This window comes from Anser brachyrhynchus (genome assembly GCF_964034855.1).
Source record: "Anser brachyrhynchus genome assembly, contig: SCAFFOLD_200, whole genome shotgun sequence".
NCBI lineage: Eukaryota > Metazoa > Chordata > Aves > Anseriformes > Anatidae > Anser > Anser brachyrhynchus.
In genome coordinates, this window is record NW_027663484.1 from 67,444 (window position 1) to 86,481 (window position 19,038).

Consider the following 19,038-nt stretch of genomic DNA (forward strand, 5'->3'; position numbering starts at 1 on the left):
CACTGCATCCCCAGTGGTGCCAGTGCACTCTCTGGACTCACTGCAGTGCATCCCCAGTGGTGCCAGTGCACTCTCTGGACTCACTGCACTGCATCCCCAGTGGTGCCACTGCACTCTCTGGACTCACTGCAGTGCATCCCCAGTGGTGCCAGTGCACTCTCTGGACTCACTGCAGTGCATCTCCACTGCTGCCAGTGCACTCTCTGGACTCACAGCAGTGCATCCCCAGTGGTGCCAGTGCACTCTCTGGACTCACTGCACTGCATCCCGACTGGTGCCAGTGCACTCACTGGACTCACTGCACTGCATCCCAAGTTGTACCAGTGCACTCTCTGGACTCACTGCACTGCATCCCCAGTGGTGCCAGTGCACTCTCTGGACTCACTGCACTGCATCTCCAGTGGTGCCAGTGCACTCACTGGACTCACTGTACTGCATTCCCAGTGGTGCTAGTGCACTCTCTGGACTCACTGCAGTGCATCCCCAGTGGTGCCAGTGCACTCTTTGGACTCACTGAAGTGCATTCTCAGTGGTGCCAGTGCACTCTCTGGACTCACTGCACTGCATCCCCAGTGGTGCCAGTGCACTCTCTGGACTCACTGAAGTGCATTCTCAGTGGTGCCAGTGCACTCTCTGGACTCACTGCAGTGCATCCCCAGTGGTGCCAGTACACTCACTGGACTCACTGCACTGCATCCCCAGTGGTGCCAGTGCACTCTCTGGACTCACTGCACTGCATCCCCAGTAGTGCCAGTGCACTCTCTGGACTCACTGCACTGCATCCCCAGTGCTGCCTGTGCACTCTCTGGACTCACTGCACTGCATCCCCAGTGGTGCCAGTGCAATCTCTGGACTCACTGCACTGCATCCCCAGTGGTGCCAGTGCACACTCTGGACTCACTGCACTGCATCCCCAGTGGTGCCAGTGCACTCTCTGGACTCACTGCACTGCAACCCCAGTGTTGCCAGTGCACTCTCTGGACTCACTGCACTGCATCCCCAGTGGTGCCAGTGCACTCTCTGGACTCACTGAACTGCATCCCCAGTGGTGCCAGTGCACTCTCTGGACTCACTGAAGTGCATCCCCAGTGGTGCCAGTGCACTCTCTGGACTCACTGCACTGCATCCCCAGTGGTGCTAGTGCACTCTGTGGACTCACTGCAGTGCATCCCCAGTGGTGCTAGTGCACTCTCTGGACTCACTGCAGTGCATCCCCAGTGGTGCCAGTGCACTCTCTGGACTCACTGCACTGCATCCCCAGTGGTGCCAGTGCACTCTCTGGACTCACTGCAGTGCATCCCCAGTGGTGCCAGTACACTCACTGGACTGACTGCACTGCATCCCCAGTGGTGCCAGTGCACTCTCTGGTCTCACCGCACCGCATCCCCAGTGGTGCCAGTGCACTCTCTGGAGTAACTGCAGTGCATCACCAGTGGTGCCAGTGCACTCTCTGGACTCACTGCACTGCATCCCCAGTGGTGCCAGTGCACTCTCTTGACTCACTGCACTGCATCCCCAGTGGTGCCAGAGCACTCTCTGGACTCACTGCAGTGCATCCCCAGTGGTGCCAGTGCACTCTCTGGACTCACTGCAGTGCATCCCCAGTGGTGCCAGTGCACTCTCTGGACTCACTGCACTGCATCCCCAGTGGTGCCAGTGCACTCTCTGGACTCCCGGCACCGCATCCCCAGTGGTGCCAGTGCACTCTCTGGGCTCACTGCTGTGCATCCCCAGTGGTGCCAGTGCACTCTCTTGACTCACTGCACTGCATCCCCAGTGGTGCCAGTGCACTCACTGGATTCACTGCACTGCATCCCCAGTGGTGCTAGTGCACTCTCTGGACTCACTGCACTGCATCCCCAGTGGTACCAGTGCACTCTCTGGACTCACTGAAGTGCATTCTCAGTGGTGCCAGTGCACTCTCTGGACTCACTGCACCGCATCCCCAGTGGTGCCAGTGCACTCTCTGGACTCCCGGCACCGCATCCCCAGTGGTGCCAGTGCACTCTCTGGGCTCACTGCTGTGCATCCCCAGTGGTGCCAGTGCACTCTCTTGACTCACTGCACTGCATCCCCAGTGGTGCCAGTGCACTCTCTGGACTCACTGCACTGCATCCCCAGTGGTGCCAGTGCACTCTCTGGACTCCTGGCAACACATCCCCGGTGGTGCCAGTGCACTCTCTGGACTCACTGCACTGCATCCCCAGTGGTGCCAGAGCACTCTCTGGACTCACTGCAGTGCATCCCCAGTGGTGCTAGTGCACTCTCTGGACTCACTGCACTGCATCCCCAGTGGTGCCAGTGCACTCTCTGGACTCACTGCACTGCATCCCCAGTGGTGCCAGTGCACTCTCTGGACTCCCGGCACCGCATCCCCAGTGGTGCCAGTGCACTCTCTGGGCTCACTGCAGTGCATCCCCAGTGGTGCCAGTGCACTCTCTTGACTCACTGCACTGCATCCCCATTGGTGCCAGTGTACTCACTGGACTCACTGCACTGCATTCCCCAGTGGTGCTAGTGCACTCTGTGGACTCACTGCAGTGCATCCCCAGTGGTGCCAGTGCACTCTCTGGACTCACTGAAGTGCATTCTCAGTGGTTCCAGTGCAGTCTGTGGACTCACTGCACTGCATCCCCAGTGGTGCCAGTGCACTCTCTGGACTCCCGGCAACACATCCCCGGTGGTGCCAGTGCACTCTCTGGACTCACTGCACTGCATCCCCAGTGGTGCCAGAGCACTCTCTGGACTCACTGCAGTGCATCCCCAGTGGTGCTAGTGCACTCTCTGGACTCACTGCACTGCATCCCCAGTGGTGCCAGTGCACTCTCTGGACTCACTGCACTGCATCCCCAGTGGTGCCAGTGCACTCTCTGGACTCCCGGCACCGCATCCCCAGTGGTGCCAGTGCACTCTCTGGGCTCACTGCAGTGCATCCCCAGTGGTGCCAGTGCACTCTCTTGACTCACTGCACTGCATCCCCATTGGTGCCAGTGTACTCACTGGACTCACTGCACTGCATTCCCCAGTGGTGCTAGTGCACTCTCTGGACTTGTTGTCGACGGAGGGAAGACACAAACGCTCAATATGAGTGTTAAGTATGCTTCAGCTTTAATGGATAGCTCAATTGTCTTTTATCGTGTACAGGATAATTAGCTCATACATATTGCAAAAGCCAAGCTCCTTATTGGTAAGCGTCATCTACTGCCCTATCTGTTAGTTCCGCATTCTTCTATCCGCTAGTTCCCCTTTCTAATCTAACTATAACTCCCAGGGCAGTATGCCCTCTACTATCATTGTTTCTAATTGCCTGGGATTTCTCACAAGAGTTCCCAGACAAGCTGCCTGGGATTTCTCACAAGAGTTCCCAGACAAGCCTTGCGTACGTGCCTTTGCTCTTGTTTTTCTAGACCAGCTGGGTGCGGTAATCCGCCATTTCCTTATCTTGCAGCTGCATGATATCAATGTGATTACGCGCAGCGAGCCAGTCCTCAACAATTCCCCCGTTTTTATTTTGAACCAAAAGCTTTCTATAGATTTTTCTATCAATCACCGCACACACTGCAATAAGCAAGGTACAATAAGCAACAGGGTCAAAAATCTCATGCAGAACTACGATTGTAAAGTAGTGTGCCTACTAGAATCTACATCAGTCAACAAGCCACTAAGCGCTAGGAATGTTGCTTCGCAGCGATACTGCTTCTTACTCGCACAGCACAATCACACAATCACACAATCACGCAGAGAGGCCTCTTGCACTTCTCATTCATACCACAAGACAATATCACTGAAAATAATTTGTGTGCAGCTTCAGGAGGTCCTTGTCTGCTCCCGTGGTGAGCGGCTGAGAGTGGAGACCCCTCCGAGGAAAAAATGCTCGGGGTGCACCTAGGGGCGTCCGTTCCACAGTCGATCCCACAGCCGAGCAGAGCGGCTCCTGGCGCAAGGAAGGATGCTATTATAGTTTGTATAATGACAGCAAAGAGATGCATTGCAATAAGGAGCACGTGTGGCATTGACCCCTTTTTTTTTTTTTTTTTTTTTTTTTTTTTTTTTTTTTTTTTTTCTTTTTCGAGCAATTACACCTTACACATGCTATTACTGTTGCTAGAAAAACCCTACTAGTTAACTGCTCGAGCCTTTTTATTAGGCAACTAAATACTACTCGCGCCGCTACTATAATTAGGACAATTATTAGCAGTAAGCGTAGCCCTTCTTTTATCAGACCCAATATCCAACCCCCCATGTTCCCAAACCAATTTGCAAACAGTCTATCAAGCCAATTATCTTGGACCACTATCTTCTTGGTGTGGTCTCTCAGCCATTTCAGTTGCTCGTGGATTGACTCGCCATGGTCCGAGAGATTAAAACAGCACATTCCTTCGAGCTCTTCACACCCGTGGCCCTGTGCCAGCAGTAGAAAATCAATCGCCGCTCTGTTCTGTAACACAGCGTGTCGCAAGCTGTCCAGGTCCTGGGCCATTTCTGTGAGCATCTGCGTAGTCACATTTAATGTTTTCACCACTGTACTTCAAATCTACATTTTACAAAGTGACCAGCAAGTGTGCCACATTAACTGACCAACCTCTGAGATTTTACCTTTCATACCAGTGTCTTCTTGGGCTCTTTTAATTAAACACGTTTCTCATTCAAGTGAATTGAAATGCTTCAGTTGGTTTTATTCTCAGGAGCCTCATAAAAAACAAAGATATTGCACCCTCTTTGTTCAGTCATTCAATGTTCGTCTCTTTCACAGCAAATAATTACTTCATTGAAGTTAAAACTTCCAAACATAACTTACTAATAGTCTCCAATTTCAGCTCAGATCACTCGTTGAAAATACTCTGCTAAATACAGATAACTTACAATAACTTTAACAGTTAATTGTCCATAACAAACACCATGGTTTTTCTCCAGACCAATGTTCAAATTTTAAGACCACCCTTTAATATTTCTATGTACAGGTGAAAAACAGTCTTCAATTTTCTAGTCTTGTTTTAAATATAAAAGTTGGAAGGGACATTCAAGTTTCAAGTCTCCACACTGAACTTAAAAAAAAAAAAAAATCATGTGGAGGTAAACAAACCAAGTTGTATACTCCAGGAGGTAGAGGCCTTCAATTTGTGTTCATATATACATATGCACAGAATTCAGTGTTCCAACAGAAAAAGAATTAGCCAAAAAGTAATAAAAGTTATTTACTACTGTGACATTTCAAGACTTCCACAGCTTTGCCTAAAGACACAAACACAATTAACATAATTCCCTATGTGCTTTTTTTTTTTTTTTTTTTTTTTTTTTTTTTTTCTTTCCTTTTTTTTTTTTTTCTCTCAACTGTCCAGTGCAGGAAAAAATTCTCACAAAATTTCACAGACCTAAAATGTGCAAGCTAGTTTCTCTCTCTCCCTTTTTTTTTTTTTTTTTTTTTTTTTTTTTTTTTTTTTTCAAATGTCACATTTGCTTGTTTTACAGCCCAACAAGCTAGTTTCCCTAGACTAGCCATAGCATGAGCCACAGCCACTCCAGGCACAAGTGCCGCTGAAAAGAACCTTTCAGCAGGACCCCAGAGTTCGACCTGGTTATCGCAGTCACTCCCCAAAGTTTTTGAGACTGCGTCTCGTCCGTCGTTTCCATTGTTGAGTAATGTTTCGCAATTCTTGACTGTGTAGGTCAGGGGCAAACAAAGTCAAGCGTCCCAAATAGCATGGCCCCCCGTGCGCATTTGCTGGGATTCCCTGCCAGGCTCGATCTCCACAGATCAGGAATATACCAGGTGGTAAGGCCTTAGCAGTTTGCCTTGGCCATGTGCTTGACTTGTTCCCGTATGCCCCCATGGTGGTGTTGGTGGTGTCGTTGTACCCGCAATAGCTGCTATTAGCTTCGAACCCCCTTGTGTGAGAGGTCACATTAGTCCATTGAGTCATATTTTGTTTTCCTTTATTCCACATAAAGCACGTCTGTGTCCAGTTATTACTGGTGTTCCCTACCGCCACTGATCCCAACAAATCCAGTTCCTGGGGATCCCATGGCAAGCTCGTGTTCAGAGCCACTAGCGCCGCCACAACGGCGTCGGAGAGGTTGGACGAAAGATCGAACAAATCAGTACTTGCGGAATATGGTGCTAACAGTTGTTTCAGCTCCTCCTTGTTCCCTATTGGGACCCCGAACAAACAGGTGCGGAAGGGATCAGTCGCTTTGGCAAGAGACAGGCAGAATTGAGCCAATCGAGTTCCCTTCGGTATATGTAGCGGAGGGAACATGGCTGATACCATAATTTGTATCTCCCCAGTAAAGTCCTTATCAATAAGTCCTGTTAACACTAAAGCCCCATTTAATGTCGCCGATGACCTTCCAATCAGAAGTGCTCCAACAGGCTCATTATTAATTTTTACAGGTCCCATAACGCCTGTTTTCACCCCAACAGGCTTATTGTCCATCAAAGTCACATTTACTGCGGTTGCCAAGTCCAATCCCCAGGCTCCCTCTGGTGGCTGGTTGGAGGTGAAAGGATTCGTCTCGGTTGGAGTCTCCGCAGCTGCCGCCGCTGTTGAGGGGAAAGCCGCTTTTTGTGTCATCGCGGGGCGGCGGTTCCCGCTGGTCTTCCCGTTTCCCTGGGTCTTCCGCCGGCAAGCGGTTTCATTATGCGTATCAGATCGGCAAGAGGGACACCACACATTAGCCGTCCCACATTGCCTCTTTATATGACCCGCGATGCCACACCGATAGCAGCGTAGTGCAGGTCTTCTCGACGAGTGAGGTCCTTTTCCACTTTGCAGGGGGGCAAGGGCGGCGAATACCTGCGACTGACTAGCCTGCAGTCCCTGAGTAATACTTTCCCCTACCTTTCGAATAGCGTCAACCAATAGCGCTTGAGAGCCTATCGGTATCCGCGACAATCGATCAAGAGCCTCTTCTATAGTCCAGGTACTGGGCAGCGTATTTAGAACATTTCGAGAGGTTTGATTACAATTTTGAAGGGCGCATTGTTTAAGAATAGGGCCTTTGAGATATTCGGGTAACCCAGCTACCTGTATAGCTGCGGCAACCCTATCAATAAATGTTCCAAACGCTTCGTCTCGCCCTTGCTTGATGGACATATAGGAGGGCATTCCTCCAGGCTCCCTAATTTGGTCCAGTGCTCTCCTAGCTAGCGTCATGGTCGCTTTTGCCTTATCCGGCCCCATTAGGGCCTGGGCCTCCAAGCGATTGTATGCACCGACCCCCAAAAGCTCCTCCAGCGTGACCCCGTATAATGGATCTCCGGGCTGACGCTGCACCGCGACTGCCTCCTGACAAGCTGAATGCCAATGGGCATTAAACAGCAGGATCTGATGCTGCGTCAGTATTAGTTTCATGATATTACGAATATCGCCGGGGAGCAACACGTTAGTGGACCACAGATAGTCTAACATCTGTTTCGTTGGCTCCCCACGTATTCCTGACTCATTTACCGTGGCACGCAATTGGGTCAGTATTTTCCAGTCCAGATTTGTCATAGTAACAGTTATCTGGCCCTGGGCGTCTGGTGGAGAGTACACCACGGGGAAGGCGCCTACAAGCTCTGTCGCTGCCCCCACATCACCTTCACGTAACGCCTCCCCTGCTATTTTCGCCCAGAGTCCTGCTCTCTCCGACCCCCCTGATTCGAGTCGCATATCTTTCAAAAATGGATTCTTATTTCTCCCCTCGCCTGCCGCCTCTCCCTCGGGAGTTTCCAGGGGTAGAGGAGGTGCACTGGGTCGTGCCCCCTCTCCCCATCCCCCGGGTGCCTTCATGGTGAATTGTTGGACCGACGGAGGGAGGGGGTACGGATTGGCCTCTTCATCCGCCCTCAACGTTTTGCCCAGCCGCTCTGTTGCAGCGGCTGCTACTTTCTGTTCTACCCGATGTATTGTTAAAGCATTCGTAACAGCCCGCCACGGTTTTGCCAGCTTCTTAGCCGTCTTATTCTCACTAATCATTTCCTCAAACAATATATCACCAAACTTACGCCACTCATCCTCCTCAAACAATGTGTCAGGGTTAATAAAGCAGCCCTTCGCCACCCCATAGGCCACTAACCCCTGTAATTCTTTATGACAATCTATATCTGGCGTCTTACGCTTTTCTAAAAAGCACTTAAGTAAATTAATTGCCGCTTGTTTCTCCATGCTTACTCACGGTGCCGTTGCCCCCGTGCAAAGCGTGTCTTACGCTTTTCTAAAAAGCACTTAAGTAAATCTATTGCCGCTTGTTTCTCCATGCTTACTCACGGTGCCGTTGCCCCCGTACAAAGCTTCCGTTCGCGGCGTTCCGGCGGGACCCGCTATGGGTTCGTCCCGGGCGCTCTTCCCGAGTCGTCTTCTGCTCGCCCCAATCTTATGTTCCGCGGATTCCGGGTTACGTAGTCAGAACCGGCTTTCCCCTTGTACTCCGTCGCCTAATACCGGCTTACTCGTTTCGGGTCCTCGTCCAGCAAGGGTCCCTGTTCGGGCGCCATTTGTTGTCGACGGAGGGAAGACACAAACGCTCAATATGAGTGTTAAGTATGCTTCAGCTTTAATGGATAGCTCAATTGTCTTTTATCGTGTACAGGATAATTAGCTCATACATATTGCAAAAGCCAAGCTCCTTATTGGTAAGCGTCATCTACTGCCCTATCTGTTAGTTCCGCATTCTTCTATCCGCTAGTTCCCCTTTCTAATCTAACTATAACTCCCAGGGCAGTATGCCCTCTACTATCATTGTTTCTAATTGCCTGGGATTTCTCACAAGAGTTCCCAGACAAGCTGCCTGGGATTTCTCACAAGAGTTCCCAGACAAGCCTTGCGTACGTGCCTTTGCTCTTGTTTTTCTAGACCAGCTGGGTGCGGTAATCCGCCATTTCCTTATCTTGCAGCTGCATGATATCAATGTGATTACGCGCAGCGAGCCAGTCCTCAACATGGACTCACTGCAGTGCATCCCCAGTGGTGCCAGTGCACTCTCTGGACTCACTGAAGTGCATTCTCAGTGGTTCCAGTGCACTCTGTGGACTCACTGCAGTGCATCCCCAGTGGTGCCAGTGCGCTCTCTGGACTCACTGCAGTGCATCCCCAGTGGTGCCAGTGCACTCTCTCGAGTCACTGCACTGCATCCCCAGTGCTGCCAGTGCACTCTCTGGACTCACTGCACTGCATCCCCAGTGGTGCCAGTGCACTCTCTGGACTCACAGCAGTGCATCCCCAGTGGTGCCAGTGCACTCTCTGGACTCACTGCACTGCATCCCCAGTGGTGCCACTGCACTCTCTGGACTCACTGCAGTGCATCCCCAGTGGTGCCAGTGCACTCTCTGGACTCACTGCAGTGCATCTCCACTGCTGCCAGTGCACTCTCTGGACTCACAGCAGTGCATCCCCAGTGGTGCCAGTGCACTCTCTGGACTCACTGCACTGCATCCCCAGTGGTGCCAATGCACTCTCTGGACTCACTGCACTGCATCCCCAGTGGTGCCAGTGCACTCTCTGGACTCACTGCACTGCATCCCAAGTGGTGCCAGTGCACTCTCTGGACTCACTGCAGTGCATCCCCAGTGGTGCCAGTGCACTCTCTCGAATCACTGCACTACATCCCCAGTGGTGCCAGTGCGCTCACTGGACTCACTGTACTGCATCATCAGTGGTGCCAGTGCACTCTCTGGAGTGACTGCAGTGCATCCCCAGTGGTGCCAGTGCACTCTCTGGACTCACTGCACTGCATCCCCAGTGGTGCCAGTGCACTCTCTGGACTCACTGCAGTGCATCCCCAGTGGTGCCAGTGCAATCTCTGGACTCACTGCACTGCATCCCCAGTGGTGCCAGTGCAATCTCTGGACTCACTGCACTGCATCCCCAGTGGTGCCAGTGCACACTCTGGACTCACTGCACTGCATCCCCAGTGGTGCCAGTTCACTCTCTGGACTCACTGCACTGCAACCCCAGTGTTGCCAGTGCACTCTCTGGACTCACTGCACTGCATCCCCAGTATTGCCAGTGCACTCTCTGGACTCACTGCACTGCATCCCCAGTGGTGCCAGTGCACTCTCTGGACTCACTTCAGTGCATCCCCAGTGGTGCCAGAGCACTCTCTGGACTCACTGCACTGCATCCCCAGTGGTGCCAGTGCACTCTCTGGACTCACTGCACTGCAGCCCCAGTGGTGCCAGTGCACTCTCTGGACTCACTGCACTGCATCCCCAGTATTGCCAGTGCACTCTCTGGACTCACTGCACTGCATCCCCAGTGCTGCCAGTGCACTCTCTGGACTCACTGCACTGCATCCCCAGTGGTGCCACTGCACTCTCTGGACTCACTGAACTGCATGTCCAGTGCTGCCAGTGCACTCTCTGGACTCACTGCACTGCATCCCCAGTGGTGCCAATGCACTCACTGGACTCACTGCAGTGCATTCCCTCTGGTGCCAGTGCACTCTCTGGAGTCACTGCACTGCATCCCCAGTGGTGCCAGAGCACTCTCTGGACTCACTGCAGTGCATCCCCAGTGGTGCCAGTGCACTCTCTGGACTCACTGCACTGCATCCCCAGTGGTGACAGTGCACTCTCTGGACTCACTGCAGTGCATCCCCAGTGGTGCCAGTGCACTCTCTGGACTCACTGCAGTGCATCCCCAGTGGTGCCACTGCACTCTCTGGACTCACTGCAGTGCATCCCCAGTGGTGCCAGTACACTCTCTGGACTCCCGGTACCGCATCCCCAGTGGTGCCAGTGCACTCTCTGGACTCACTGCAGTGCATCCCCTTGGTGCCAGTGTGTTGAGGACTGGCTCGCTGCGCGTGGTCACATTGATCTCGTGCAGCTGCAGGGTGGGGAGGTGGCGGATTGCCGCACCCAGCTGGTCTAGAGGAGCAAGAGCAAAGGCACGTACGCAAGGCTTGTCCGGGAACTCTTGCGAGAAATCCCAGGCAGTTAGAACCAATGACAGTAGAGGGCATACTGCCCTTGGAGTTATAGTTAGACTAGAAAAGGGAACTAGCGGCTAAAAGAATGCGGAACTAACCGGTAGGGCAGGAGATGACGCTAACCAATAAGGAGCTTGGCTTTTGCAATATGTATGAGCTAATTATCCTGTACACGATAAAAGAAAATTGAGCTATCCATTAAAGCTGAAGCATACTTAACACTCATATTGAGCGTTTGTGTCTTCCCTCCGTCGACAACAAATGGCGCCCGAACAGGGACCCTTGCTGGACGAGGACCCGAAACGAGTAAGCCGGTCTTAGGTGACGGAGAAAAAGGGAAAGCCGGTTCTGACTACGTAACCCGGATTCCGCGGAACACAAGATTGGGGCGAGCAGAAGGCGACTCGGGAAGAGCGCCCGGGACGAACCCATAGTGGGTCCCGCCGGAACGCCGCGAACAGAAGCTTTACACGGGGGCAACGGCACCGTAAGTAAGAATGGAGAAACAAGCGGCAGTTGATTTACTTAAGTGCTTTTTAGAAAAGCGTAAGACACCAGATATAGATTGTTATAAAGAGTTACCGGGGTTTCAAGAGTTGTGAAACATTACTCAACAATGGAGACGCCGGACGAGACGCAGTCTAAAAACTTTGGGGAGTGACTGTGATGACCAGGTCGAACTCTGGGGTCCTGCCGAAAGATTCTTTTCGGCGGCACTTGTGCCTGGAGTGGCGGTAGCCCATGCTATGGCTAGCCTTGGGAAACTAGCTTGTTGGACTGTAAAACAAGCAAATGTGACTACGCAGATACTCACAGAAATGGCCCAGGACCTGGATAGCCTGCGACACGCTGTATTACAGAACAGAGCGGCGATTGATTTTCTACTGCTGGCACAGGGCCACGGGTGTGAAGAGCTCGAAGGAATGTGCTGTTTTAATCTCTCGGACCATGGCGAGTCAATCCACGAGCAGCTGAAATGGCTGAGAGACCACACCAAGAAGATAGTGGTCCAGAATAATTGGCTTGATGAACTATTTGCGAGTTGGTTTGGGAACATGGGAGGCTGGATATTGGGTCTCATAAAAGAAGGGCTACGCTTACTGCTAATAATCGCACTAATCATAGTAGCGGCGCGAGTAATATTTAGTTGTCTAACAAAAAGGCTCGAGCAACTAACTAATAAGGTTTTTCTAGCACAAAATAAAAACGGGGGAATTGTTGAGGACTGGCTCGCTGCGCGTGGTCACATTGATCTCGTGCAGCTGCAGGGTGGGGAGGTGGCGGATTGCCGCACCCAGCTGGTCTAGAGGAGCAAGAGCAAAGGCACGTACGCAAGGCTTGTCCGGGAACTCTTGCGAGAAATCCCAGGCAGTTAGAACCAATGACAGTAGAGGGCATACTGCCCTTGGAGTTATAGTTAGACTAGAAAAGGGAACTAGCGGCTAAAAGAATGCGGAACTAACCGGTAGGGCAGGAGATTACGCTAACCAATAAGGAGCTTGGCTTTTGCAATATGTATGAGCTAATTATCCTGTACACGATAAAAGACAATTGAGCTATCCATTAAAGCTGAAGCATACTTAACACTCATATTGAGCGTTTGTGTCTTCCCTCCGTCGACAACACCAGTGCACTCTCTGGACTCACTGCACTGCATCCCCAGTGGTGCCAGTGCACTCTCTGGACTCACTGCACTGCATCCCCAGTGGTGCCAGCGCACTCTCTGGACTCACTGCACTGCATCCCCAGTGGTGCCAGTGCACTCTCTGGACTCACTGCAGTGCATCCCCAGTGGTGCCAGTGCACTCTCTGGACTCACTGCACTGCATCCCCAGTGGTACCAGTGCACTCTGTGGACTCACTGCAGTGCATCCCCAGTGGTGCCAGTGCACTCTCTGGACTCACTGCACTGCATCCCCAGTGGTGCCAATGCACTCTCTGGACTCACTGCACTGCATCCCCAGTGGTGCCAGTGCACTCTCTGGACTCACTGAAGTGCATCCCCAGTGGTGCCAGTGCACTCTCTAGAGTCACTGCACTGCATCCCCAGTGGTGCTAGTGCCTTCTGTGGACTCACTGCAGTGCATCCCCAGTGGTGCCAGTGCACTCTCTGGACTCACTGAAGGGCATTCTCAGTGGTGCCAGTGCACTCTCTGGACTCACTGCAGTGCATCCCCAGTGGTGCCAGTACACTCACTGGACTGACTGCACTGCATCCCCAGTGGTGCCAGTGCACTCTCTGGACTCACCGCACCGCATCCCCAGTGGTGCCAGTGCACTCTCTGGAGTAACTGCAGTGCATCACCAGTGGTGCCAGTGCACTCTCTGGACTCACTGCACTGCATCCCAGTGGTGCCAGTGCACTCTCTGGACTCACTGCACTGCATCCCCAGTGGTGCCAGAGAACTCTCTGGACTCACTGCACTGCATCCCCAGTGGTGCCAGTGCACTCTCTGGACTCACTGCACTGCATCCCCAGTGGTGCCAGTGCACTCTCTGGACTCCCGGCAACGCATCCCCAGTGGTGCCAGTGCACTCTCTGGGCTCACTGCAGTGCATCCCCAGTGGTGCCAGTGCACTCTCTTGACTCACTGCACTGCATCCCCAGTGGTGCCAGTGCACTCACTGGATTCACTGCACTGCATTCCCAGTGGTGCTAGTTCACTCTCTGGACTCACTGCAGTGCATCCCCAGTGGTGCCAGTGCACTCTCTGGACTCACTGAAGTGCATTCTCAGTGGTGCCAGTGCACTCTGTGGACTCACTGCAGTGCATCCCCAGTGGTGCCAGTGCGCTCTCTGGACTCACTGCAGTGCATCCCCAGTGGTGCCAGTGCACTCTCTGGACTCACTGCAGTGCATCCCCACTGGTGCCAGTGCACTCACTGGATTCACTGCACTACATTCCCAGTGGTGCTAGTTCACTCTCTGGACTCACTGCAGTGCATCCCCAGTGGTGCTAGTGCACTCTTTGGACTCACTGAAGTGCATTCTCAGTGGTGACAGTGCACTCTCTGGACTCACTGCAGTGCATCCCCAGTGGTGCCAGTACACTCTCTGGACTCACTGCACTGCATCCCCAGTGGTGCTAGTGCACTCTGTGGACTCAATGCAGTGCATCCCCAGTGGTGCCAGTGCACTCTCTGGACTCACTGAAGGGCATTCTCAGTGGTGCCAGTGCACTCTCTGGACTCACTGCAGTGCATCACCAGTGGTGCCAGTGCACTCTCTGGACTCACTGCACCGCATCCCCAGTGGTGCCAGTGCACTCTCTGGAGTAACTGCAGTGCATCACCAGTGGTGCCAGTGCACTCTCTGGACTCACTGCAGTGCATCCCCAGTGGTGCCAGTGCACTCTCTGGACTCACTGCACTGCATCCCCAGTGGTGCCAGAGTACTCTCTGGACTCACTGCACTGCATCCCCAGTGCTGCCTGTGCACTCTCTGGACTCACTGCACTGCATCCCCAGTGGTGCCACTGCACTCTCTGGACTCACTGCACTGCATCCCCAGTGGTGCCAGTGCACTCCCTGCACTCACTGCACTGCATCCCCAGTGGTGCCAGTGCACTCACTGGACTCACTGCAGTGCATTCCCTCTGGTGCCAGTGCACTCTCTGGACTCACTGCACTGCATCCCCAGTGGTGCCAGTGCACTCTCTTGACTCACTGCAGTGCATCGCCAGTGGTGCCAGTGCACTCTCTGGACTCACTGCACTGCATCCCCAGTGGTGCCAGTGCACTCTCTGGACTCACTGAAGTGCATCCCCCGTGGTGCCAGTGCGATCTCTGGACTCACTGCACTGCATTCCCAGTGGTGCCAGTGCACACTCTGGACTCACTGCACTGCATACCCAGTGGTGCCAGAGCACTCTCTGGACTCACTGCACTGCATCCCCAGTGGAGCCAGTGCACTCTCTGGACTCACTGCACTGCATCCCCAGTGGTGCCAGTGCACTCTGTGGACTCACTGCAGTGCATCCCCAGTGGAGCCCGTGCACTCTCTGGACTCACTGAAGTGCATCCCCAGTGGTGCCAGTGCACTCTCTGGACTCACTGCACTGCATCCCCAGTGGTGCCAGTGCACTCTCTGGACTCACTGCAGTGCATCCCCAGTGGTGCCAGTGCACTCTCTGGACTCACTGAAGTTCATTCTCAGTGGTGCCAGTGCACTCTCTGGACTCACTGCAGTGCATCCCCAGTGGTGCCAGTACACTCACTGGACTGACTGCACTGCATCCCCAGTGGTGCTAGTGCAGTCTCTGCACTCACTGCACTGCATCGCCAGTGGTGCCAGAGCACTCTCTGGACTCACTGCAGTGCATCCCCAGTGGTGCCAGTGCACTCTCTGGACTCACTGTACTGCATCCCCAGTGGTGCCAGTGCACTCTGTGGACTCACTGCTGTGCATCCCCATTGGTGCCAGTGCACTCTCTGGACTCACTGCACTGCATCCCCAGTGGTGCCAGTGCACTCTCTGGACTCACTGCACTGCATCCCCAGTGGTGCAAGTGCACTCTCTGGACTCACTGCAGTGCATCCCAAGTGGTGCCAATGCACTCTCTGGACTCACTGCAGTGCATCCCCAGTGGTGCCAGTACACTCACTGGACTTACTGCACTGCATCCCCAGTGGTGCCAGTGCAGTCTCTGCACTCACTGAAGTGCATCCCCAGTGGTGCCAGTGAACTCTCTGGACTCACTGCAGTGCGTCCCCAGTGGTGCCAGTGCACTCTCTGGACTCACTGCACTGCATCCCCAGTGGTGCCAGTGCACTCTCTGGAGTAACTGCACTGCATCCCCAGTGGTGCCAGTGCACTTTCTGGACTCACTGCACTGCATCTCCAATGGTGCCAGTGCACTCTCTGGACTCACTGCACTGCATCCCCAGTGGAGCCAGTGCACTCTCTGGACTCACTGAAGTGCATCCCCATTGGTGCCAGTGCACTCTCTGGACTCACTGCACTGCATCCCCAGTGGTGCCAGAGTACTCTCTGGACTCACTGCACTGCATCCCCAGTGCTGCCTGTGCACTCTCTGGACTCACTGCACTGCATCCCCAGTGGTGCCACTGCACTCTCTGGACTCACTGCACTGCATCCCCAGTGGTGCCAGTGCACTCCCTGCACTCACTGCACTGCATCCCCAGTGGTGCCAGTGCACTCACTGGACTCACTGCAGTGCATTCCCTCTGGTGCCAGTGCACTCTCTGGACTCACTGCAGTGCATCCCCAGTGGTGCCAGTGCACTCTCTTGACTCACTGCAGTGCATCGCCAGTGGTGCCAGTGCACTCTCTGGACTCACTGCACTGCATCCCCAGTGGTGCCAGTGCACTCTCTGGACTCACTGAAGTGCATCCCCCGTGGTGCCAGTGCGATCTCTGGACTCACTGCACTGCATTCCCAGTGGTGCCAGTGCACACTCTGGACTCACTGCACTGCATACCCAGTGGTGCCAGAGCACTCTCTGGACTCACTGCACTGCATCCCCAGTGGAGCCAGTGCACTCTCTGGACTCACTGCACTGCATCCCCAGTGGTGCCAGTGCACTCTGTGGACTCACTGCAGTGCATCCCCAGTGGAGCCCGTGCACTCTCTGGACTCACTGAAGTGCATCCCCAGTGGTGCCAGTGCACTCTCTGGACTCACTGCACTGCATCCCCAGTGGTGCCAGTGCACTCTCTGGACTCACTGCAGTGCATCCCCAGTGGTGCCAGTGCACTCTCTGGACTCACTGAAGTGCATTCTCAGTGGTGCCAGTGCACTCTCTGGACTCACTGCAGTGCATCCCCAGTGGTGCCAGTACACTCACTGGACTGACTGCACTGCATCCCCAGTGGTGCTAGTGCAGTCTCTGGACTCACTGCACTGCATCCCCAGTGGTGCCAGTGCACTCTGTGGACTCACTGCTGTGCATCCCCATTGGTGCCAGTGCACTCTCTGGACTCACTGCACTGCATCCCCAGTGGTGCCAGTGCACTCTCTGGACTCACTGCACTGCATCCCCAGTGGTGCAAGTGCACTCTCTGGACTCACTGCAGTGCATCCCAAGTGGTGCCAATGCACTCTCTGGACTCACTGCAGTGCATCCCCAGTGGTGCCAGTACACTCACTGGACTTACTGCACTGCATCCCCAGTGGTGCCAGTGCAGTCTCTGCACTCACTGAAGTGCATCCCCAGTGGTGCCAGTGAACTCTCTGGACTCACTGCAGTGCGTCCCCAGTGGTGCCAGTGCACTCTCTGGACTCACTGCACTGCATCCCCAGTGGTGCCAGTGCACTCTCTGGACTCACTGCACTGCATCCCCAGTGGTGCCAGTGCACTTTCTGGACTCACTGCACTGCATCTCCAATGGTGCCAGTGCACTCTCTGGACTCACTGCACTGCATCCCCAGTGGAGCCAGTGCACTCTCTGGACTCACTGAAGTGCATCCCCATTGGTGCCAGTGCACTCTCTGGACTCACTGCACTGCATCCCCAGTGGTGCTAGTGCAGTCTCTGCACTCACTGCACTGCATCGCCAGTGGTGCCAGAGCACTCTCTGGACTCACTGCAGTGCATCCCCAGTGGTGCAAGTGCACTCTCTGGACTCACTGCAGTGCATCCCAAGTGGTGCCAATGCACTCTCTGGACTCACTGCAGTGCATCCCCAGTGGTGCCAGTACACTCACTGGACTTACTGCACTACATCCCCAGTGGTGCCAGTGCAGTCTCTGCACTCACTGAAGTGCATCCCCAGTGGTGCCAGTGAACTCTCTGGACTCACTGCAGTGCGTCCCCAGTGGTGCCAGTGCACTCTCTGGACTCACTGCACTGCATCCCCAGTGGTGCCAGTGCACTCACTGGACTCACTATACTGCATCACCAGTGGTGCCAGTGCACTCTCTGGACTCACTGCACTGCATCCCCAGTGTTGCCAGTGCATTCACTGGACTCACTGTACTGCATCTCCAGTGGTGCCAGTGCACTCTCTGGACTCACTGCAGTGCATCCCCAGTGGTGCCAGTGCACTCTCTGGACTCACTGAAGTGCATTCTCAGTGGTGCCAGTGCACTCTGTGGACTCACTGCAGTGCATCCCCAGTGGTGCCAATGCGCTCTCTGGACTCACTGCAGTGCATCCCCAGTGGTGCCAGTGCACTCTCTGGACTCACTGCACTGCATCCCCAGTGCTGCCAGTGCACTCTGTGGACTCACTGCACTGCATCCCCAGTGGTGCCAGTGCACTCTCTGGACTCACTGCACTGCATCCCCAGTGGTGCCAGTGCACTCTCTGGACTCACTGCACTGCATCCCCAGTGGTGACAGTGCACTCTCTGGACTCACTGCACTGCATCCCCAGTGGTACCAGTGCACACTGTGGACTCACTGCAGTGCATCCCCAGTGCTGCCAGTGCACTCTCTGGACTCACTGCACTGCATCCCCAGTGGTGCCAATGCACTCTCTGGACTCACTGCACTGCATCCCCAGTGGTGCCAGTGCACTCTCTGGACTCACTGCACTGCATCCCAAGTGGTGCCAGTGCACTCTCTGGACTCACTGCACTGCATCCCCAGTGGTGCCAGTGCACTCTCTGGACGCACTGCACTGCATCCCCAGTGGTGCCAGTGCACTCTCTGGACTCACTGCACTGCATCCCAAGTGGTGCCAGTGCACTCTCTGGAGTCACTGCACTGCATCCCCAGTGGTGCCAGTGCACTCTCTGGAGTCACTGCACTACATCCCCAGTGGTGCCAGTGCACTCACTGGACTCACTGTACTGCATCATCAGTGGTGCCAGTGCACTCTCTGGACTCACTGCAGTGCATCCCCAGTGGTGCCAGTGCACTCTCTGGACTCACTGCACTGCATCCCCAGTGGTGCCAGTGCACTCTCTGGACTCACTGCACTGCATCCCCAGTGGTGCAAGTGCACTCTCTGGACTCACTGCAGTGCATCCCAAGTGGTGCCAATGCACTCTCTGGACTCACTGCAGTGCATCCCCAGTGGTGCCAGTACACTCACTGGACTCACTGCAGTGCATCCCCAGTGGTGCCAGTACACTCACTGGACTTACTGCACTGCATCCCCAGTGGTGCCAGTGCAGTCTCTGCACTCACTGAAGTGCATCCCCAGTGGTGCCAGTGAACT

At 54.2% G+C, this 19,038-nt stretch overlaps 1 long non-coding RNA gene across 1 annotated transcript; it reads right to left on the reverse strand.

Annotated features, from left to right (window-relative positions):
* Nucleotides 1-3,085: 3,085 nt before the first annotated feature.
* LOC308187417 lies at nt 3,086-6,128 on the reverse strand. Its single transcript, XR_013944676.1, has 2 exons — nt 3,343-6,128; nt 3,086-3,307 (listed from the first exon to the last, which is right to left on the reverse strand). It is a non-coding gene; the product is annotated as an uncharacterized lncRNA (long non-coding RNA).
* Between the last annotated feature and the right edge of the window lie 12,910 nt (nt 6,129-19,038).